Source organism: Notamacropus eugenii, chromosome 3 (genome assembly GCF_028372415.1).
Source record: "Notamacropus eugenii isolate mMacEug1 chromosome 3, mMacEug1.pri_v2, whole genome shotgun sequence".
NCBI lineage: Eukaryota > Metazoa > Chordata > Mammalia > Diprotodontia > Macropodidae > Notamacropus > Notamacropus eugenii.
This window is the reverse complement of record NC_092874.1, coordinates 107174871-107199076: the sequence shown is the minus strand read 5'-3', so window position 1 is coordinate 107199076 and position 24206 is coordinate 107174871. Positions and strand designations below refer to the sequence as shown.

General features: G+C 39.3%; 3 pseudogenes; all 3 read right to left on the bottom strand.

The window, feature by feature from the left end:
• Positions 1-6413: 6413 nt before the first annotated feature.
• On the bottom strand, positions 6414-7409 carry LOC140531879 (taste receptor type 2 member 3-like; annotated as a pseudogene).
• LOC140531878 (taste receptor type 2 member 3-like) lies at positions 7393-20766 on the bottom strand (annotated as a pseudogene).
• A 1816-nt stretch (positions 20767-22582) lies between these two features.
• On the bottom strand, positions 22583-23591 carry LOC140531244 (zinc transporter ZIP1 pseudogene; annotated as a pseudogene).
• Positions 23592-24206: the final 615 nt, after the last annotated feature.

Genomic DNA, 24206 nt, shown 5'->3' with positions numbered 1-24206 from the left:
CTGTGGGTGCAGCTATGAGAAGCCTGGAGAGAGAGGAAGGGGCTGGGCTGTGAGGCCAAAGGGAGGAGTTTGTGTTTGATCTTGGAGTTGATAGTGAACCCCTGGACCTTAGTGAGTAAGAGGAATGACATGGACTGACTGACCCTATGTGTAATCAAAAGGGTAAGCCTGACATTAGCATGTATCAGGGAGAGAGGGGGAGAGAGACACAGAGAGAGATGGAGAGAAAAAGAGAGACAGAGAGACATACAGAGAGAAGAAGAGTAGGAAGGCATTATCTCACCCCCAAGTGGATATGATTTGAGAAAAGGAATTTTCTCTAAGTCATAGGAATTCAAAATGGGTGATACTCCTCCCTGAGGCATGCTAGAACAATACCTGGAGGATGGTAGTAGCCTTGGGTGTAACTTGGTTGCATTCAATAAAAATAGGGATGGATGGAAGTATTAGGAAAGAAGAGATTAGAAAATCTTGGAAAAACTGTTCCTATACATTTCTTCTGTTGTGTTCCAGAGTTAAACTCATACTGATTGCATTATTTTCCAAATAAATACACAAAATGCAAATTATAACCAATTAGTGGATAATGCTGCTGACAGGTCTTAACAAGTAAATGTTGGCAGGAGAGCTGTGTTGTGCGTTGCTGGGAAGTTCATAATGAATCAGGACAGGAATATGTGTGTAATAATTTCTTTACAATATGATACTGTTGACCTGAAAACTTTGTTAGAGAAAAGGCAACAGGCTAAATGCATACATTTTATGATTTAATTAATTAAACAAATCCCCATAAAGATAATGATTATATAGTGCTATGGAGACAGGATCAAATCTGACTGTCCGATACAGAAATCTGGTTTTTATACATTTTGCCATGAGAAGGCAACTCCCTTAGTTGAATAAATCATAAATTTAGTAAGACAAGACAATTAACAAAGCAATGTCAGTTCAGTTTTATGATCCCAAGCTGTGTGAATCTCTTTTCTATAGCATATGTCTCTGTGTCATAAGATAAGGAGAAAATCCCACCACTCTGGTGACAGACATGCTGCTGACACAGGAAAGTGTACCTTTAGCAAATTTTCAATTGAAATTACAACCCAGGATATCTGTGTTTTTCCTTATCACTAAGATGCTAAGAGAAGGGTCTGGTAAGGAAGTCCCATTTGCTTCCTGACACCAAAAGGCATTCTCTTGAGTTTAGTTAAGATAATAAAGGAGACTATTAGGTCCAGACTCTTCTTAATTCAAACTTTGGCCCTTATTAGAATCCAAAATTTATATAAAATATTATCAATACATATATGACACCATATTGTCAAAATTTAAATGTAGGAAAAGTCCCCAAATTTATAATAGATTGCTAAATTTAAAATACATCATTTAAAAAAATTATATATTTTTAAATGATTCAAATAAAAAAAAATAACCATTAACACATTAAAGAAAGCAGATTTGCAGGGGTGCTAATTAATCTTTTTTGTTTTTTGAAAAATGGTCAGTAGGCCAAATAGTTTTGGGAACCACTGTCCTAGGGTCTGGTCCTCTAAATGTAACTGTCTTCCCAGAGTCTTTCTCCTCCAAAGGAGCCTGAAACCACTCATCCAGTCTTGAAGCTGCAAGCCAGCAGCTGAGTGGAAGATGGATGAAAGCAGGACCAGACTTTAGGAAGGGAGAATTACAAACAAATAGTACAGTTTTCTATTACCTAGAATCCATTTCATAATGCTCTGGATTTTAAAGATATAACATAGCATTCTTCACACAATATAACTAAAAAAAAAAAAGCCCAAATCTGACATTTCCACCAACTCTAGTCTGTACAGGGACACTCTCAGGAGTGCCCCCTAGGATTTATGCTTCCTCCTACCCTGAAAGATTTTTAACAGCTGATGAACAAAAACATCCTCATGAAGTTTCTAGTCCAGTTCCTTCATTTAACTGATCATGAAGGTGAGCTGACCTCAGAGTCAGGAAGACTTGGGTTCAAGTCTTGCCTCTGACACACACCAGCTGTTTGATCCTAAGCAAATACTTAAGTTTTCAGTGTCCTGTTGGCTAGGAGTCAGATAAATCTGAGTTTGAATATAGCCCTAAGCCACTTTCTAGCTATGTGTTTCTGGCCCTAGTCACTTGAGCTCTGTAGGCTTTTTTGTTTTTACAGTTTTCTGAACTATAAAATAGAAATAGTAATAGCACCTACCTCCAAGTGTTGCTGTGAAGAAACAATGATATAATGGTTTAACTAATGCTTGTTTTCTCCTGATCTGACTTGGTGGAGAAGTTTTTTAAGAAACAAAACAAAAATCCCAAACAAATGTTACACAGTTAGTTGTAGGAGAGCCAGCACATGAGGTCAGGTTTTCTGATTTCTCAGACAGAACCCTTTTTGTAATGCATTATGCCCCCTTGACACATTATTTCCTTTACACTCTACCCCTATCTCTCACTGCTCTGACTTATTCACGCCAAAAGATTTTAGGTACATGTCCATATACCCATCATGAAAAAGCATTTATTCAAAATTAATTTTCCTTATGCGGAGTTTTGTTTCTTTACTTTTTTCTCTTTGAGAAGGAGCATAATTTATACGTATAAAACTAGCAAAAGACAGTAGGGGGAGTTTATTGTTATTATTATTTCTTTCCTGGAATAAACATTCTGTGTCCTGCCTGGGATCCTTGATCTGTGCCTTTATCGTAATAGGTAGCTGACTGTTACCATCTGATGACACAAACCATTTTTTTCTTCTTGGTAGGGGTAAGATGAATTAGGAGATATACACTAGTAATTTTAGTAATTAAAATTAATTAAATTAATTAAATATTAATTTAATTTAATATAAATTAAAACATGTAGTAGGAGCTACACATCTCTTCCTCACTGGTCCATCACTGTGCCAGATGGCATGTAAAGCACCCTCCATCCTCCTTTCCCTAGGTGTTTTAGCAAGTCCTTCTAAGTCATCTGAATAATGCTGTCCAGCTCACCTTTCAATGTCTTTAACATATTATTATTAGGCCTTTAATATAAGTGTTACTGATCAGAGAGTCCCTAACCAATCTGATGAATTCCGTAGTCATCCTGATGCTTTCTTAGAGGATGTCAGCTTTTGTTTGCAAACACTTGACTACTACCTCTCCTTGGAGTGTGAGTATGGCCAATGGTGCCTCCTGAGAGGACACAGGGTCCTTTTATATTGCTGGACAAGACTCAGGAGCATAGACACTTATCAGAGTTGCTACTCTCCTCTGCAGTCAATAAAAATGGGCAGATAGAACAGCTTGCTCTCTTGGTCTTCCAAAGAATGGATCATCAGGTAGCAGAGTGGACCTAAGTTCAGGATGGGTGTGTGGTGGGAGGAGAGACCTGTGCTTATGTGCAGTGTCCTATGTTGAGAAACTAGAATAGCTGCTTTGGGAGTAGGTGTACATGGTAGTTTTTACCCATAACTTCTGAGCACAGATGATACACTAAAATTCATGGGCACAGGCCTTTCCAGCTCAAGACATGGTACAGTCAGGGAAATAAAACATTTTCACCCTAAGCACATGGCAGAAGGTATGTATGGTTACTTAGCAGAAGTTTCAGAATTTGAGAATCAGACCATATTTTTTTCCCAAGAATGCTATAAATGCATTTCTTTTATGGCACATCTATCTTTTCCATTAATATTTTGGTTAAGGTTTGCAGGACATGTAATTTTGTTTTGGATCTTGAGCTCCTTTTCTTTTTAGGAACATATTATTACCTCCCCTTCTTCAGTTTCTAGTGGGTATAGAATAGATATGTGATATGTAAATTTCCTTTTCTATATATTTAAAGGTTTTTCTCTTGGTGACCTGAAAAAATTTATTCTTTGTTCTTTGAATGATTAAAGTTAATTACTATGTGTCTCAAAAATATTATTTAAGAATAGCATTATTTTTTAGAGAGAAGATGTGGACCTTTTTGATTAATCTTTTGGTTTTCTGTGTTCAGAAGTTCTGAGCAGTTTTCCTGTGTTATTTTTGCATTATGGTATTCCGATTTTCCTGTTTGCCATGTTTTTTTTGGAGTTCTTACTTCCTGGTGACCTCATGTTACCTTAGGATGAACATACTTGTACTCCCTACCTCCCAGCATTGATCTGATAAAGCCACTTTAAAAAGAACTACATAAAAAGAGATATAATAATCATTATTATCTCCCATCTACCTCCCCACCATTTACTCCTGAAACCTCCCTTTTTGCCTCTGCAGCTTTCCAAATATCTGATATATGGGATCTTGATTACAGTGGACATCAGCCTATTTCAGAGACATTAGTCTTTCTCCCTGATCTTTATCATTGTCTCACTAGTATTGTACAACTATAGTAGCTCCACAGTAAACTGTTCTGCTCCCAAAAGGAAAACCCTCTATCCATGTGTTTAATCTGTATCTATGATATGTTATACACACATATCATTTAACACATTTGAATGACTAGATACCAAATAAAATATTTTGAAATAAAATTTAGATTTTATTGAATGTCTTCAAAACATTAAAAAAGTTACTTTATGTTAAGAAAACCTTATGGGAGGAGGGAGGAGCCAAGATGGGAGAGTAGAAAGATGCACAGACGCTTAGCTCTCATACTACAGCCCATAAAATACCTGAAAAAGAAGAACTCTCAACAAATTCTAGAGAAGCAGAAGTCACAGAACAACGGAGTGGAGGAGATTTCTGTCCCAGAGAGACCTGAAAGACTGATGGGAAAGGTCTGTTGTGCACTGGACATGGAGCAGAGCCCAGCCCTGCCTTGGCCACGCAACATTGAAAGGAATAGATCCTAGCAGGCTTCAGGGACATAATCTTCAGCAGCAGCGTAGATCCCTCAATCCACAGGCACCAAAGGTCAGTGAGAGGGTCTTTTTGGCTGCCTGAGAGGGGAGCAGGGTGTCCCCATAATTCAGGTCTCCTCGGGAGGTAGCAGTGGACAGGACTCCCAAAGCAGGCAGTAGCATCCATTATTGAAGGTCTCACTGTAAACTCCCTGACGGAACTGAGCCCTGTGTGGTGGCCCTGCTCCCACCTGAGCAGCTGATCTTAGTCTCACACTGAATAGCAGCCCTGTGCCCCCTGAAAGCCCCTGAAGGTTGGAGCAGCTCATCTGAATCTCAGCCCCTAGTGCTGGCTTGGTGGAACTGGAGGCCAGGTTGTTGTGGAGAGGAAACTCAGAAGTCAAGTAACTGGCTGGGAAAATGCCCCCAAAAGGGAAGAAAAATAAGGCCGTAGAAGGTTACTTTCTTGGGGAACAGGTGTCTCCTCCCATCCTTTTGGATAAGGAAGAACAAGGCATACAGTCAGAAGAAGTCAAGGCCTCTGCCTCCAGGGCCTCCAAAGGGAACTTAAATTGGGCTCAGGCAATAGAAGACCTTAAAAAACAAGTTAGCAGCTTACTAAAGGAGAACCAAAAAAATGCTGAGGAAAATAACAGCTTTAAAAAGAGGCTAACTCAATTGGAAAAAGAGGTCCAAAAACTCAATGAGGAGAAGGAGGTTTTAAAAAGCAGAATTAGCCAAATGGAGGAGAAGGTTCAAAAGCTCACTGAACAAAATAATTTGTTGAAAGAGAGAATTGAGTTCAGGGAAATGAATGACTTTGAGTTAAAGCAAGCAGTTAGTAAACAAAACCAAAAATTTGAAAAAATAGAAGATAATGTGAAACATCTCACTGGAAAAACAACTGACCTGGAAAATAGATCCAGGAGAGACAATTTAAAAATTATGAGACTACCTGAAAGTCATGATCAAAAACAGAGCCTAGATGTTATCTTCCATGAAATTGTCAAGGAAAGCTGTCCTGATGTTCTAGAATCAGAGGGCAAAATTAATATTGAAAGAATTCACCGATCACCTCCTGAAAGAAATCCGAACAGAGAAACTCCTAGGAATATTGTGGCCAAATATCAGAGTTCCCAGATTAAGGAGAAAATACTGCAAGCAGCTAGAAAGAACAATTTGAGTATTGTGGAAGAAAAACTTGTGGACATAATTTTATATGTAAATATATGCAAGAAAAACTTGTGGACATAATTTTATATGTAAATATATGCATATATGATGTTAAATAATGATAACAATAGTAGCCAGCACTTATGTGGTACTTTAAAATTTGTAAAGAGCTTTAGGCCTATTTTCTCATTTATTCTCATAACAACCTGTGAGTTGTGTGCAGACACTATCATCTACATTTTACAGATGAGGAAAATGGGCAGACTGAAGTTATATGACTTGCCCAGGGTCATGCAGCTAGTGAAGGTCTGAGGCAGAATTTGACTTCCTGACTCTAGGCCCAATGCTTTCCCTTCTATGCCATCTAGCTACCTACATAGTAGAATTTTAACAAGCTTGCAGAGCCTACACTGTCCTCTCCTACCCTCTTCCACTAGAGGGCAAAGGATCTCTTGATCCCACACTTCATGCAGCCCTGCTTCAACCAGAATATCCTCAGGAATGCCTGCTTCAGGTTTTTGTTTTGCAGAATGAGGATAAATGAGTGCACAGAGGGATAGATAGGGACAGCCAACTCTATAATTATTATCACTTTGACATATGCTGTAAAAGTGATTGCTGTCCCAATGAAGAGAATGACAAAATGAAAAACAAAGAGTAAGAGGAAGGAGAACATTATGAGAGTGGCTCTCACATGGGCCTTAGTGCTCACATCTCTGGAGGCATTGACCTGGTGCTGCATCATCCTGGTGTGCCTCCTCAGGGAGAGAATGAGTAAGAGACAGGAGAACAGGGATATAATGAGTGGTATCACCACCAACAGGAGACTAAGATGGTGGAAAACATAAAATTCTCTTTCCTTTCTTCTCAGATTTTCAGTGGCATTTGTAAAGTGTTCCATTTTTAGGAGGCTAGAATGTAAATTAAATTTTTGGGTCAGTAACACTGTACTGAAGAAAAAGAAAAGCACAGAGCAAAGCAAAATGCAGACAACCACCTGGGAAATCCTCCACTTAAGCCAGAGGAAGGTAGGGTGGGAGAAAATGGCAATCTTCAGGCAGTAGAAGACACTAAGGCAGCCAGATGTTTAAATGGTTACCAAGAATCCACATAGTTTCACGAATTTTACTTAAAGTTGTTCCATAATACAAATCAGGATAGAAAAGCAAGATTGTGGCATCAAAAATGACTGCACATTGCAGGATGATCCTGGAGAAGGCTAGATTCATAATGATGAGGTTAGATAAAGAAATCTTGCTCCTCTTGATCCAGTGGATGCAATTGATAAGTCCAAGAAAGCCATTCCCCCAAATTCCCAGAGTGAACTGACTGAGGGCTACAAATAAAAAGATGATTTGGAATGAGTTGAGCATGTCTGCAGATGGATTTCCCCACCTCTGTAATGTCTCTCCTTATCTGCAGCGTTGCTGCTGCTCTACAGCTCTGTAACCTGAGGTAAGTAAGTTCACACAGGTACCTGTGTCGTGTCCCTAGCAACTTTTTTCCTTCTCTGACTTGCTTGTGCTGCTGTCTCTGTCCAGGGTGCTCAGAAATTCCTGAGGGTCAGTCTTGCAATTGCTCCTTTCAAACTGGTCTGCTCTTGTTCTCTAGCTCAGATGCTAGACTTGGAGTTTTCTCAAATCCTTGGGTCATAAATGTCATTTAGTGTGTGAAAGCCCAACCAATAGTGATTGAAGGATCTTTGCTAACATGCAAATAGTTTCAGGATTTAGTATCACACAGAGAAGGGAGAGGTCAGAGTGAGAGATAATGCAGGGTTTAGTTCCACACCCATAATAAGTTTCTATGTTACATAAAGAGAATGAAATTAGTCCTTGAAACCTCAGAAAGTACAGTTCAATGGAGAGATATCTGGAACTGGTGAAAGATGAAGGAACTGGATGGGAAGAGTTATACTGAAAAGCGACTCTCCCAAGACCATAAAAATATACATTTGTGTGTGTGTGTGTGTATGTGTACCTATCTATTTAACTGTATATTCCCTTTTTCATTTCCAGACACCTCTCCAGTGGATTGTACTTTTTGTGGTATGCCAAAGGGCTGAATCTCCTATCTTTGTGTGACATAGAATCTTGTCATCTGTACAAAATTCAACCCTCCATTCTCTTTCACATGTGTGAGTGTGTATAATGGATGTAACTATACTTCAATATAGTTGATTTTCTTTAACAGATTATTTAGAATATCCTGTTCATCCATTTCTCTTGTGCAGAATCTTATAAAGTTTCAAGATATTGACTATAGGGCACACAGAGACTCTGAACATCTCAGCACTTGAAGGCTTTTCTACTTAGGCCACTTGGAATCTATGTTGTTGGCCTGAGCCTTATGAAAGGAAGCCTCTGGACCAACACAGTTGTGAGGACAGTTTCATTACCATTTATAGAAAAACTAGCTTTGCCAATTTGTGCCAGGAACCTTACAATCTATGTTACTTCTACATATAAGCCAAATACCACTGTCTTCCCTTTCTAACACACCCATCACACCAAATCACACTCTTAATATCACCTGTCTTTTTCAACTTACTGCCACATAGATTGGCATGATAAACTCTTAGTAGTTAAGCTGCCTTGGCTTCTTGATGTATTTTCTAGAATCTCTTGGTGAATCTTGACCAATAAAATTCCACAAGAGATAAATTTTTTATGCATTTTCTTGTGAAAGGAAAAGTTGATTCTTTAGAAACCCCTGCTTAATTGGTGGTTGCCATCTGGGATGGTATTTTTTGAAGCCCATTTACGAAGGAATTAATTGTATTTTCCTTTCAGTTACCAACAACTGAAGGTGTTAAGTTCTGGCTGTGACAATAGAGAAAGGCTAATTGTACTTCTTTTTTCCTTTTCCTGTTAGTCTTTGCATTTTCCTTTCTCAGAAAAGGAGTGTTAATAAGGAAATTATCCTGGGAAGAAAAATATCCTGTATTCATTGTGCTCAGAAAATGGTTAATCAAGGCAAGTTTGAGTTCAGTGTCATGTATGTGGTAGGCAGCACTTGATTCTACTGTAAATGGTTTTCCTTCACTTACCTTTCTGTTAGTGTTTTCTTCAGTTATCATCTTTGTGGTGTAAGCTTTGGTGTATTCACTGCATCACGTTTTAACAGCTATGGCTCATGAAACCTAATGGTGAGACATTGCTAGGACATGCATGTTTCAGCTCAACAGAACTGTAGTGGGTTATTTCCTAGCAACTGTGTTGCTCAAGGCTGGTCAGGTCAGGAATCCTTTGTGTCTAATCTTGCGTTCTGCATCCTTCCTCATCGTTGAACATTTCACTTAGCACCCAGACCTTGATTTAGCTTAAACCCTTCTCAGACTGTATTTTGCTGCTGTTTCCCAGCAGAGGTCACTGTTACTGACTCAGTCTCCTGAAGTCTATACTTTGTTTTTATTTTAGTTTGGTTGGAGAAAATGAAGTTTGTTCATGAGGGTTTCAATTTAGAGCCAAAGTACTGATTCCATATGGCTTCCTTTCTCTGTAAAGCAAAAGAAAAAAATGTTGAAAATAGCGATTTGAAGAGGAATTCTAGAAAAACTTCAAGCTTTCAGGCAAGCCAGGAAAGTCATCTCCCAGCCAACTGAATTAACTGATTGTGCTAAATTCAACACATTGTAATGGCAACAAAAAGTGAGAGAAAACAGAGTGTGGGGTAGATTCACCAATATTCTGATGGTTTCTCTGAGAAACCAGCATTCATTCTCTCTTCCTTCCTTCCTTCCTTCCTTCCTTCCTTCCTTCCTTCCTTCCTTCCTTCCTTCCTTTTCTTTCTTTCTGTCTTTCTTTCTTTCCTACTCTTTCCTTCTTTTCTTTCTCCCTCTCTCTTTCATGCCATGGACAGGAAAAACCTCTAGCTCCTCTAAGGCTTAGAGTGAGTCTCGTAAGTCTAACTGCTGCTGCTACTTCTGATGATGCTGTCTTACCACAAAACTCTAATTCCCACTCTTCTCTCATTTCCCTCTCTCCAGAGAGGTTAAAATGAATTCCAGCTATACTGGAAAATTCCACCATTGGTCCTGATGTCACATTAAGAGCCCTCTCTGTCATTCAGGTCAGAAACACAACCCAAAGAGTCTTTAGACACTTAGGCCTCTTTTCTTGCCAGCTATCCAAAACTTTCTCAGTCTATGGTATTTCTTCCCAGGGTTCAAAATTTTGAAGTCCCTTGCAAAATCTGCATCACAGCAGAACCCAAGATGATTAACTCAGCATTTCAAGGAATCACTTCAGAGTGCCATCAACCATACATAAAATAAACATAGCATAATGAAAAGCGTCACGTCACTGATTATTTCAATAATCACAGATCCAAATATCATGCAAGATATATATATGTACATATTACACATGTCATAGTAGAACATGAGTTTAACTCAGGCAAACATGCCCAACAGCAAACAAAATTAAACAATAGTGAACTTATTAGGTTCACCAAATAATAAAATAGGCAAAAGGCCAACATTACCTTCAAGGAACAATTAACAAAGCTATGCATGGTCAACAGATTAAGCAGCTACAATGTATGTATCAATGGACTTATACAATTGCATTCACATCACAAATTACTTAGGTAACCATTATCATTATTTTATGACTTGTAACCAAGCACTTTACTGGTTTCTCCTGGGAAAATATAAGTTAGTCTAGTCACTAACTGGATAGCTCTAGCTCTTCTATGACCTGTTGACTTGTCTGTCTCTACAAATGTGCTAGGAGATAGAGTAGGCTCATCATAATCCTCCTAAGATATATAGCTTTGCCTCGCTAGACTTGAACAGCTTGGTGATCTCAGGCTGGCCAGCAGTGTTATTGTGCTCTGAGCATCTGCTATGAGAAATAGTAGACACAAAAGGTACTGCCTTTCAGTTTAGTACTTTTCTGTTACGTGAAATGGATGTTGGAATACAATAAATATAGAGAACCTTCTTCACTTAAAAAGTCTGTTTCTGAACATTTGTCTGGATTCGGCAGCCTTGGTGTGATTTACCAATGTTCTTTTTTTGTTTTTGTTCTTGTTGAGATCAGTCTTCTTCTGTACAGTAGGGAGGCTCACTAGCTCATTAGCTGGCAATGAACAATTTCAGAGAATTGACTTTGAAGGGCCTGGATACTGGACTCACTAGAGATAAAAAATTGCATGGAATCTACACTTGTACCTCTTGGTTACTCTGTCTCTTGATCTTTTGAAGGTCACAAGGTAATTCTCTTTTACTTGGAAGCAAGAGAGACTGGACACAATAGAGAGAGAAATAATAGCTGAGCCAGGGGCTCTCAGCTTCATGCCCCTTCCGTACCCAGATGCCCTTAGTGGGTTGACTTCCTTCTCCAAAGATAGTAAGTCTGGAAAAGAGCCCTCACCAAGGGTCTGGTACCTTTTAAAATGTACCACAGCCCTAATTTGATGGCCAGTCAAAGAGGTTCTTCTTTATCATGTGGTCAGAAAAATAGAATCAGTTACAGAGTGTCTGCATATACTTCAAATCTCTCTAAGCCACCTTCATTACATGCCCCTTTGCCTTTCAAGAAGTGAGCATCCTTGTCTCTTCCACATAAAGGAGTTCCTCAGCTGAGCACACTGATGTCTATTCACTGACCTCCCATTATACAGCTATCTGAACGTGTCCTGCCTATTGGTTATATCTTATTTTCCCTTCACTTTCTAGACACTGGTTCCTCTCTGTATGTTTTGACCCTTTGAATTGTGTACTGAGGCTTCAAAGGGGATATAATACCACTGTAGGAGTCAGGAGGACTTGAATTTAAATCTCACTTCAGACACTTGACGCTCACTAACTCTGTGATCTTGGGCAAGTCACTTAACCCCAATTGCTCATCCTGGGTCATCTATAGTCATCCTGATGAATATCTGGTCCCTGGATTCAGATGGCTCTGGAGGAGAAGTGAGGCTGGTGACCTGCACAGCCCTCCCTCACTCAAAACAAAGTCAAGTGCAAGTCATGTCATCATTTCTCTGATGGCATGGTCTCCTTTGGCAACAAAGGATGAACACACACACTGAGGTTTCATCTCATAGCCTAAATTAGGTCCAGGTTGGGGTACAACCCAGTGGGATCCTCTGATCAAGTTCGCAGATTTCCTGCAATAATAAATTTTAATTCTGTTGAAGGCCACTCTCAGTGTTTGCCTGTCATTGATAATGATCCAAGAACCTTTGTGTTCTGGAGATGGCATATAGTAAAACTGAATTATTGCAGACAGATAATAGAGCTGACAACATCTGCTAAGCAACTGAATATAGTTTCTGCCCTAATACCTGAAAAAAAACAGTTTAGAATACTGATTTTGAGAGCAATGACATCAGATCAATTTCTAGAGATCCTCTAAGGATATTATATTTCCATGGTACAGCAGACATGATAAAGTTTCCCCAAAGAGGCAGGCTTTACTTAGCATAACATGTGGGGTGGAACATAAGAATTACTCTCTATTCCTAAGTGACTAAAGGCAAACACAGTGTGTAATCTTGTACGCATTTTTTTTCTTAAAAACTTGTTTCCCCCCATTATTCTGAACTTGATGAGCAGCAACAAACATGCCCACATACAAAGAAGAATCAAATAAGAGGATTGTATATGAAACTGAAAATCTTGATTACAATACAGCAAATATATTTTTAAAATCATAAAATAAATTCAACATGCCAGTTTCAAAGTTGTCCTCTGAGTTTTCCTTTCCACTTCTTATTATTTTCTTCCTTGTATTTGAAACAAATGTTTTCATAACACTATTTTTTTGGGTAGCAGCATTTTCACTGTCCCCTCATGTCCCTGGATCTCTTACTCTCCAACTTAAGAAAGCAAAACCAAAAACTTCTATTGTAACAGCTATGCAGAGTCAACAGAAACAAATCCACACACTGTCCATGTCTAAAAATCTGTGGTTCTTTATGCTCCTCTAGTGCATAACCTATTGGTAGGCAGCGACCTTCATTACTGCAGTCACTGTGGGTCATTGCACTGGTTAGTTTTTAAGTCTTTACAATGTTGTATAAATTATTCTTTACATGTTGCCTTGTTTCATTCAGGTTTTTCCAAATTTCTCTGAATCCACACTTTTCATCATTCTTGTGGCACAAAAATATTCCACTGAATTCACGTGGCATACTAAGTTCAGTCATCCTCCAAATGATCGACACAACCTCAGTTACAAGTTCTTTGCTTCAATAAAAGGTGCTACTAGGAGTGATTTTATGCTTTTGGGTCCTTTATTTTTATCTTTTTGGATATACAGTTAGACATACACACATGTATGCATGTATATGTACCTATGTGTATAGAATAACAGATGGAAATTTGTAGTTTTAAGGTTTTCAAAACATTTTGCAAATAAAAATTATACATAATTTAATAACTAAGTATGATTCTAAATTTCTTTTCAGCACAAAGAGATCAATTCATACTTCCACAAACATATATTAGCATGATTGTCCTCCCCTACTCTTGTCAGTAACTCTCATTTTTCTTTCTTTCTTTTTGCCCAATGGCACAATCTGATGCGAGTAAAGTGAAACCTGTTTTGTTTTAAATTGAATGTCTCTTATTATTAGTGATTCAGAACACTTTTTTCATATGATTGTTAGTATTCTGGTTTTTGTTCTGAACCTATCATACCTCTAAATTGGAGATATTTGAGGCATGAAGAATGGTGAAAAGATGGCTGAACCTTGGCAGTCTTCGATCCTCTTGACCTGTCCTTTAGATGGCATGTTGGTGGTAAATCAGATGTCTATTCATGACACGTGTGAGCCACATCTGTATATTTAGGCAACTCTTATTTCCCCTACCCCAACTGATTTTACACTTCAACTCTCTCTTCTGACTTGTTTTCTAGGTCATTTTAAAAAGTAATAAATGCCCACATTCAGAGAAAGAAGTATGGAGTTGGAATGCTGAATGAAGCAGACTGTTTTCTCTTTTATGATATTTTGCTTTTCTCATGGTTTCTCCAATTCATTATTATTTCTCTATGCATTGTGACTAATGTGAAAATATGTTTAATAGGAATGTATGTGTAGAGCCTATATAAGATTGCATACTGTCTTGAGGAGGAGGGAGGGTGGGAGCAGAAGAAAATTTAAAACTTATGCAAGTGAATGTTGAAAACTGAAAAAAAGTATAATTTTGGGAAAATAGTGTGTCTTACATTTTCTTCTATTTTTTTCAATCTTTTAATTTCATTTCAGTATTTCCTTTTATTTCATAGGATCATTGAGCTTGATTTGCTCCATGACAATTTTCAGGGAGTCTGCTCCTTGGATATAGTATCTTGTTTTATGTTCTAGGGTATCTAATCTTCCAATTCTTTTTTTGTTCAAGAACTCTTACTTCATTTATAATTTGATTTTAATAAATCTACTTTTTTTCTTCCATGGACTCTTTTAGTTCTTATTGCCAAAACATTTTTTTCTCTGAGTCCATCCTGGTAATCGTTATCTGGTTTCTCTAGTTTTTCAGGTGCATCTCTTGGGTATCCGTTAACCTACATTGGTTGTTTGCTTTTTCTTCTGTTGACTCGTATCTCTTGCATCAGTTCTTAATTTGGGCTTTTACTCTAAGACGACATTCTGAATCTTCTTGCAATGTGAGATAGGATGGTCAGGTCCTTTTTGGTCCTGACCTTGATTGCCTGGGCTCCTGTTTCTGATTTCATGTGGTTTGGTGTGTTTATGATCTGAATGCTGGCAAATCTCAAGTTTTCAGTATTGTTTATAGAGCTTGAATTGTCTCGGGTCAATGTTGCTGTAGACTTCTGACCCCTCAGGTCATCTTATTCAGAATGCTCTCTCCTTCCAGTCACTCAAAATTGTTGTAGAAGTTATATTATATGTAACTGACTCTCCTGGGATCTCTTTGTCCAAGCACTCTAAAATCTTCATTTTAAGAAATCTCCTACTTGTCTTCTTCCATGTACCCCTTTAGTTAGAAAATACACACACTGCAATACCTTTTTTTGTAATATCTTTTTATATATTTTGTTGAATATTTCCAAATAACATGTAACTTTAAAAAAATTCATTGAAAAACATTGAGTTCCAAATTCTTTTCTTTTTTCCACTCCTCCCTCCTTGAGAAAAGTGGCAATTTGAAATTAATTATCCATATACGCTCATGCAAAACATTTCCATATTAGACATGTTGCAAAAGAATATAAACAAAAAACTCCAAAAAAAGTATAAAGAAAATAAAAAAGCATGCCTTGACCTGGATTCAGATTCCAACAGTTCTTTCTCAGGAAGTGGAGAGCATTTTTCATCATAGGTCCTTTGGAACTGTCTTGGGTCATTGTGCTGATGAGAGCAGCTGAGTCACGGTCATTCAATATATAATATTGCTGTTACTGTTTACAGTGTTCTTCTGGTTCTGCTCCCTTTACTTTGCCTAAATTCCTATAAATCTTCCCAGATTTTTCTGAAACCATCCTGCTTGTCAGTTCTTATTGCACAATAATAGTATTCCATCGCAATCATACGCCACAACTTTCCCCAGTTGATGGGCATCTCCCTAATTTCCAATTCTTTGCCACCACAAAAAGAGCTGCTATGAATATTTTTGTACAAATTGGTCTTTTGCCTGTCTCTTTGATCTCTTTGGGATCCAGATCTAATATTGGTGTTGCTGGGTCAAAGGGCATGTAAAGCCTACTGAACATAGTTCCAAATTGTCCTCCAGAATGGTTGGACCACTTCACAATAGTGCAACAGTGACCCAGTTTTTTCACAATCCCACCAGAATTTGTCATTTTCATTTTTTTTTGTGATGTTAGCCAATGTCATGTGATGTGGTGGTGAGACAGTGTCTCATAAGTTTGTTTGATTTGCATTTCTCTAATCAGTAGTGCTTTAGGGCATATTTTCATGTGAATATCAATAGCTTTGATTTCTTCTTCTGAAAACTGCCTCACACTCTGACATATCAATTCAGATGTGCTAGCACCTGCTCAGTGTGCTACTGCCTGCTAGCATTGTAGCTAGGAATACCCATAAGAAGGGACAAATTGAGGGGACCAAGGAAAGTGCATTCTGAGTGGATGTGGTGCTAATGCAGTATCTCATGGTGATTTGTTCAGTAGTGTCTAAAGGGAAGAGCAGCCAGTTACTATTTCTCCTAAAGACTGGTGGCAACTGGAACCTCTCAACATTTTAGACACTATTTTCCTGAGACATTTATAAGGTGGAGATGGCTTGTGCCATTTGAATTGGTCTGTTGCAACAATTTTAATTGAAGACAGAAATGTACCATTTCTTGGTGACAGGAGTTAACAAGTAAGTGTTGGCCAGGGAGCATATTGTACATTGTTGGAAGTCCATAATGCATCGGGGCAGGAATATGTGTGTGTAAAGGCTTATTTACAATATGATTCTATATGGCTGTATGATGGTCACAATATTGTTATCAAAATTTCAATGCAGAAAACTCCAAAAATTTACAATAGATTATTAAATTTAAGATACTTCATTTTAAATAAATTACATATTTTTGAAATGATGCAAATTTTAAAAAAGCGAAAGGTTAAAGGAAGTGTATTTCCAGGGGGCTAGTGAGTAATTTTTTTTCAAAAGGGGTCAGTATGTCAAATAAGTTTGGGAACATCTGTTATTCCCTGGTCCTCTAAACATTACCATGTTCTCACAGTCTTTCTCCTCCTCCAGGAAAGTGTCCAACCACTCATCCACTCTTGAAGCTGGAAGTCAGAAGCTGAGTGGAAGATGGATGAAAGCAGGGCCAGACTTTAGGAAGGGAGAATTACAAACAGGTAATACAGTTTTCCATCACCTAAAATCCATTTCAAAATGCTATGGATCCTGAGACATTACATAACATTCCCCACACCACCTAACTAAAAATACCCAGATCTGATTCTTGTCCACCATTTTCAATCCCAGTATAGCCATTTATTCTGGCCCTTTGCACCAGTTCTTTCAATTCTTCAGCTTTCTGACTGTCCTTTACCTTTGGCTTTTTGTCAAGTTAGGAAAGGGTCAGGTGGTGCTGGTAGCTTGGAGTTCTTAATATAGAATCTGCCCCAGGTCAAAGGAAGGTTGTCTCTGTCTTTTCCTTTTCCTTCCCTTCTCTTCACATGGTTGGGCAGACTCTATGTATATTGCTTGCTGCAGTAGGATATTGGAAGAAATAGAGGGTTAGGTGAATAGGTCAATAAACCATGTGATAAGTGCCAGTAATCTAAATACAAGGAACTTCTCTGAAGGAGTTTCGTTCCAATGGGGGAAGACAACACATAAGGCTAAAGAAGGGGTTGGAAGGAGAGGACCCATAGTGGGGCATGTTGGGTAGAGAATTCCAGGGAGTCAGTAGAAGAATTCCATAGAGGAATGGAGGGGTGAATACACTTGGTCTGGGGAAGAGTGATCTTCCAGGGGAAGAAAACTATTGGGTTGTGATAGAAAAAGATGTCTGGAGAGTTAAGAATGGCATTCAGAGAAGAATGAGGGAATGAACAAGAGTGCAGACCCTTTGTAGCAGAAGGGAAATGCAAAGCATAAACTGATGGATAAGTTTGTGCTGATATGGATTGTTCATCCTGAAGTAGACTGAGGACTGTTGGTGGAGCGGATGTGATGAGGGTTACCATTTTTCACTATTTATTCAGAAGTCTGTTACCTTGTTGAGTATCTTATCTTATTTTTTCTTGAATTCAGCTATAATGCTGTACCTCTGGCACGATTTTTTACCCTGAGAATCAGTATGGAGTGTAGAAAATATTTCTTCCTCCATTTTTTTGTTCACATGACCCAGAAATCCCAGAGATCAGACCTTTGGAGAAGAGGATCTCCTGATGTACATGGCTCTTGGAGAAAGAAGAGTATTATCTAAATATTTTACCCACCATCTTGCTTGGAGATCAGTAAATGAATTATTGAGACATTACACATCCAGTGGGAAATTTTCAGGTTTGGTCGCTCTGTGTGTATGTATATATATATGTCTATATATGTGCACATATGTGTATATATATATAGTTACACGTATATTTTTCTAGAAGAATGCTAAATTAAAAGGTGGTATTTTAAGTTTTGGTGGAGCAGGGGTTACAATGTAAGACTCTGAGATGAAGAAGATTCACTGGAATATGAAAGTGTTGCCCCAGTATTCAACCTATGTTCAGTTCCCTTCTGGAAGGAGTTTATGAGTCAATTGAAGGCTTTTTGCCTGTGTTTTTAGTTTTTTTTAAAATTCGTTTATGGACTCTGATGAGTGCTTTGTGTCTTCCGTGTTTTCTGTGGAGTGAAAGGTTCAAGGCATTGCTGCCTTGAGCACATAAACAGAAGCTGGGGACTTCTTTTATTCCTAGTTGGAGAAATTTAGAAACCAGATATATGATGAGCCTGCCAGGAGAATTTCCTCCAACTTCATGTGGGAACTACAAGTCCAAAGTAGAAAAAAGTGATCCTACTGGGGTCATCCTGTCTACTGTATACGAGCCCCAGCTTACTGCTGACCTGGTACTACTTTGGGATAAACATATTTGTACTGTCTATCTCCCAGCATTGATCTGATATAGCTACTTTGTAAATCACTAAATAAATGACAGATAGTATGAGTAATATTATACACCTTACCCTCTAGCTGCCCCCCTCATCCCTTGCCATTTCTCTATAAACCTCCCTTTATGGCTCTGCAGCATTCCAAATATCTGACATATGGAAATGTGATTACAGCTGGGAAAAGCTTACTTCAAAAACAATAGTTGTTGTCCCTGATCACTGATCCCCTTCTCACTGGTACTGTTAAAATACAAGAACTCCACAGTAAACTCTGCTCCTAAAGGGAAAACCCTTGTCCTCTGTCTATATATTCAATCTACATATATATATGTACAAGTTTTATACTCACACAAATATTATTTAACAGATTGGAATACCTGGATACCAAACACAATGTTTTGAAATAAAATTCAGATTTTATTGAATGCCTTAGAAATATTTAAAAAGCTAATTTATGTAAAGAATATTTATTTTATATATACATATATATAATGGTAAATAATGATAATAATAAAAGTAACCAGCAGTTATAAAGCACTTTAAGGTTTTCAAAGAGCTTTAAACACATTTTCTTATTTTATTCTCACAATAACCCTGTGAGGTAGGTGCCAATATTATCATCTCCATTTTACAGATGAGGAAACTGAGGAAGACAGAGGTTAAATGCCCAGGGTCATGCAGATAGAAAGCATCTGAGGCAGAATTTGACTTCCTGACTCTAGGTCCAATGTTCCCCCTTCTATGCTAACTACCTAGAATAGTAGATTTTTAAAAGACTTGCAGAGCCTACACTGCCCTCCCCCTGTTCCCAAGTGGGTAAAGGATCTCCTGACCCCACCTTTCATCCAGCCCTTCCTCAACCACAGCAGCCTCAATAATGCCTGCCTCAGGTTTTTGTTTTGCTGAATGAGGATAAATGAGTGCACAGAAGGAAAGACAGGGGCAGCTGGCAATGTAGTCATTATTATCACGTTGGCATCTTTCAGGAAAGTGGTTACTATCCCAGTGAAGAGTATGACAAAATTATAGACAGAGAGTAGGAGACAGGAAAATATTACAATGGCGGGTCTCACATGGGCCTTCATGCTCACATCTCTGGGGGCATTGACCTGGTGCCCCATCATCCTGGTGTGCCTCCTCAGGGAAAGGATGAGTAAGAGACGAGAACAGTGCTATAATGAATGGTATCACTTCTGACAGGAGACCAAATTGATGGAAAACATACAATTCTCTTTCCTTTCTTCTGACATTTTGAGTGTAATTTGAAATGAGTCCTATCTTTAGGAGGCCAGAATATATATTGAATTTTTGGGTCATGAACTCTGTAGTGAAAAAATAGAAGAGCACACAGCAAAGCAGAATGCAGACAACAACCTGGTTAATGCTCCACTTAAAGCAGAGGAAGGCAGGGTGGGAGAGAATGGCAATCTTCAGGCAGTAGAAGACCTTGAGACAGGTGGACAGCCAGATGTTTAAATGGCTACCAACAGCCCACATAGTTTCATGAATTTCACTTAATGTCACTCCATAGTACAAAGCAGCATAGAATACCAAGACAGTGGCATCAGAAATCACCGCACATTGCAGGATGATCCTGGAGAAAGCTAGCTTCATGATGATGAAGTTAGATAAAGAAATGTTGCTCCTCTTGATCCAGTAGATGCATCTGATGAGCCCAAGAAAGCCTTTCCCCCAAATCCCTAGAATGAACTGACTGAGAGCCACAAACAAAAAGGAGATTTGGAATGAATTCAGCATGTCTGCAGATGGATTTCCCCACCTTTGTAATGTCTCTGCTTATCTGCGACTTTGCTGCTGCTCTACAAGTTCTCTGACCTGAGCTAAGTAAGCTCACATAGGTACGTGCTTTTCCCAGTGTCACTAGTACCTTTTGTCGTTCTCTGACTTGCTTGTGTTCCTGTCTCTGTCCAGGGTGCTCAGAAATTCCTGAGGGTTGGTCTTGCAATTGCTCCTTCCAAACTGGTCTGCTTTTCTCTAGTTCAGATCAGAAGCTTGGAGTTTTCTCAGTTTCTTGGGTAATAAATGTCATATAGAGGATGAAAACCCAACCAACAGTGGCTGAAGTTTCTTTCCTAAGATGCAAATAGTTACAGGATTTAGTATCACACAGAGAAGGGAGAGGTTACAGTGAGAGAAAATGGATTGTTCAGTTCCATATGGATAATAAGTTTCATACAAAGAGAATGGAATTTTTCCTTTGAAACCTCAGAAAGTACAGTCTACTGGAGAGATATCTGGAACTGGTGAAGAGTGAAGGGACTGGATGGAAGAGCTATACTGAAAGGACTCTGCCAGTGTCATAAAATATGTTTTTGTGTATATGTGTATGTATCTGTATCTATCTTTCTATGTAACTATATATTCCCTTTAGCATTTCTCTATATGAAATGCATATGAAACTGAAAATCTTGATTACAATACAGCCAATGTATTTTTAAAAAACAAACAATAAATTTAGCATGTTAGTTTCAAAGCTGTCCTCTGTGTCTTCCTTTCCATTTCCTTCTGTTCTTTTCCCTGTGTTTAAAACAAATGCTTTAATAACACTAAACTTTTTCTTTTTTTGGCAGTATTTCCACCAGCCCCCCTGGTCCCTAGATCACTTACCCCCCAACTTAAGGAAGCAAAACCAAAACCTTCTATTGTAACACATATATGAAGTCAACAAAAACAAATGTACACCCTGACCATGTCCAAAAAAATCTGTGGTTCATGATGTTCCTCTAGTCCGTTAACCTCTGGGTAGGTAGGTAGCATGCTTCCTCATTGCAGTCACTGAGGGTCATTGCATTGGTTAGAGTTCTTAAGTTTTTACAATATTGTATAAATTATTCTTTACACTCTGCATTGTTTCATATAAGTTTTTCCTGATTTCTCCGAATCCACACTGTTCTTCATTCTCATGGTAAATTCACATCCCACTACATTCATACACCATAATAAAGTTAGTCATCCTCCAACTGATAGACACAACCTTAGTTTCCAGTTGTTTGCTGCAAAAAAAACTTTCCTACTAGGAGGGATATTATGCTTTTGGGTCTTTCCTCTCCTTATCTTTTTGCGTATATGGATAAACATCTACACATGTATGTGTGTATATATACCTATGTGTGTATAGAATAATAATACCTAGGACTAATATAGTGCTTTAAGGTTTGCAAAGCATTTTGCAAATAAAGATTATATATAATTTAAGTACTCTGAGAATAATTTCAAATTGCTTTTTTTTTTTTAATAGAGCACCTTTTATTCGGGAAACTGATCCTGGAAGCGTCAGTTTAGTAAAATAGTTTATACAGAGCATATCCCTCTCCCTCCCTCCCCTCCCATCCTCCCACCCTCCTCCAAAAATACCCCTGGGAGGTGGGCCTCCAGAGCTTCTCTGGTACAAAAAGGAGTTCAGGCAGTTCAGCCTTTGGCACCTGGGCAAGATCACCAGGTCCAATACTCACCTCACTCACTCACAGAGAGGGTGAAAAGTCTGGAAATCAAAGAGGGTAGCACACTTTCCATTTAGCTGCCTGGTGTGGCCCAGTACCAATGTGTTTTGTGAAAAGGAGGGAGGGGGGTATTTGGCACTTTATAGGAGGAGTGGAAGTTCAGCTGAGGGCAAGAAACTTGGCCTGTAGATGTGGTCAGTCGTCATGCCCTTAAAAAAGTGAACATTGAGAAGGGGATGGGGCCAGGAGAAGAAAAAAGGAGCTTCTCCAGGACAGTACAGGAATGGGATAGAATCAATCCCCCTAGGGGCTCCAGATTCCTTTCCCACTCCTCAACTCCCAGATGGTCCTACCCTTAGTGTCTCAGTCCTTGTATTCTATCCCCTCTTCACTTGTCCCTTTGTCTTGTCTAGTGTTTTTCTAGTTTTCTTCTTTCCTCTTCACCTCCCCCCACATTCCTGGGGAGTATTGTCTTTGTTCTTTGTCTCATGTTCCACTGGTCATTCTCTGGGGTCCTGTCTACAACACCCACCAATGCACTCACCCGCCCCATCATATACACCTTCAGTTCCCAAGGCCCCCACTCCTCAGAGGTCATTTAAACATGAATAAAAAGCAGACCAGTGAGAAGAACAAAACCAGCCAGAAGTAGGATGATCTTGAGGATCCTCTGCTCAAAAGCAGTCAGTTCCAGGGGCAAGATCTCCAGGAACGTAATATAGAGGAAGGTGCCTGCTGTCATGCCTTCCAGTACTGATTGTGCCAGCTGGTGCAGAGGCTCTGCTGACTCTGCTAGCGCAGCCTCCAGCCCAATCCCCAATGGTGTCATGCAGGAGAAGAGGACCCCACAAATGGCCACCACTCCTGCATGATCTGCAGTAGCCATAAGGACAGACTGACAGCTAGTACCCCTTTGTGCAAGAGCAGTGCCAGACACAGCTCCATTGCCCAGGCTTGCTCCCACTGCAGCCCCACAGCAAGCCCTTCAAATACCGAGTGTAGGGAAAGTGAGAATACCAGAACACAGGCCATTAAGTCTGAAGGGGTAGGAGAAGTCCCATGAGATGTGAGTCCATCATGCCAGTGGGGAGGTGCACTCCCCGATGTGCCCTGGAGTGCTCGAGTCTCCTCTCTTGGAAGGGACCCTGATTGTTCTTTGTAGGCTAGCATAATCTGCTACATCACCAGAACCAGGAAAAAACCCATGGCAAGAATGAACTCCTGCAGTGGAAACTGAAGTGTGATTCGGAGGGCACTCAGAGCCTCATCTATGGCAGCCAGGTAGCCTGGAAGCAAGTCCAAGAGACAGGTGACCAGAAAAACACCATCAGCAAAGCAGCTCACCAGGCTCAGGATTTTCTTTCTGGAGGCTGAGGCCTCAAAGTTGGCACTGGAACATCGAAGCACTCAGATGGACACTAGGCTGAAAAACAGAGTGAGCACCAGCAGCACCACCAGGGCACCAGTCTTTACCTCCAGCCCCACAGGCACTGCAGGCACAGCTTCTGGCTGCCATACAGGCCATTTTGACTCTTCCCAGGGCACCATGGTGGTGGTAGCTTGGAGGGCAGGGGGCGCCCGTGTTCCCTGTCCACACGTGTGCAATTCTTTGACCTCACAGGGGCTTCTGTACATTGCATCCCGCCCCCTCCCCACTTCCCAAATTGCTTTTTAGCATGAACAGATCAAGTCATAGCTCCACTAATAGTGGATTGTTCTCCCTCACTCCAGTCAACACTCTCATTTTTCTTTCTTCCCTCAGATGGCGTGCTGATGGTGAATCAGATAATGTCTATTCATGCCATGTGTGAGTCACATCTATATAGACAGCTCTTATTTCCCCTACCCCACTTATTTTAGACTTCAACTATCTCTCCTGACCTGCTTTCTAGGTCATGTGAAAAAAGAATAAATGTCTTACATTTTCTACTTTTTAAAATTTTGTTTTTATTTCATCAGGTCATTAAGTTCTATTCTCTCTATTCCAATTTTCAAGGAGTCTGCTACTTGGATATGGTATCTTGCCTTATGTTCTAGGGCATTTATTCTCCTTCCAATTCTTTTTTTTCAAGAACTCTTATTTCATAGATAATTTCATTTTATGAAATCTCCTTCTTCTTTTTTTCCATGGACCCTTTTAGTCCTTGCGACCAAGATAATTTTCCCCTGAATCTATCCTTGTAATTATTATGTGGTTTCTTTCTTTTTCTAGGTTCATCTCT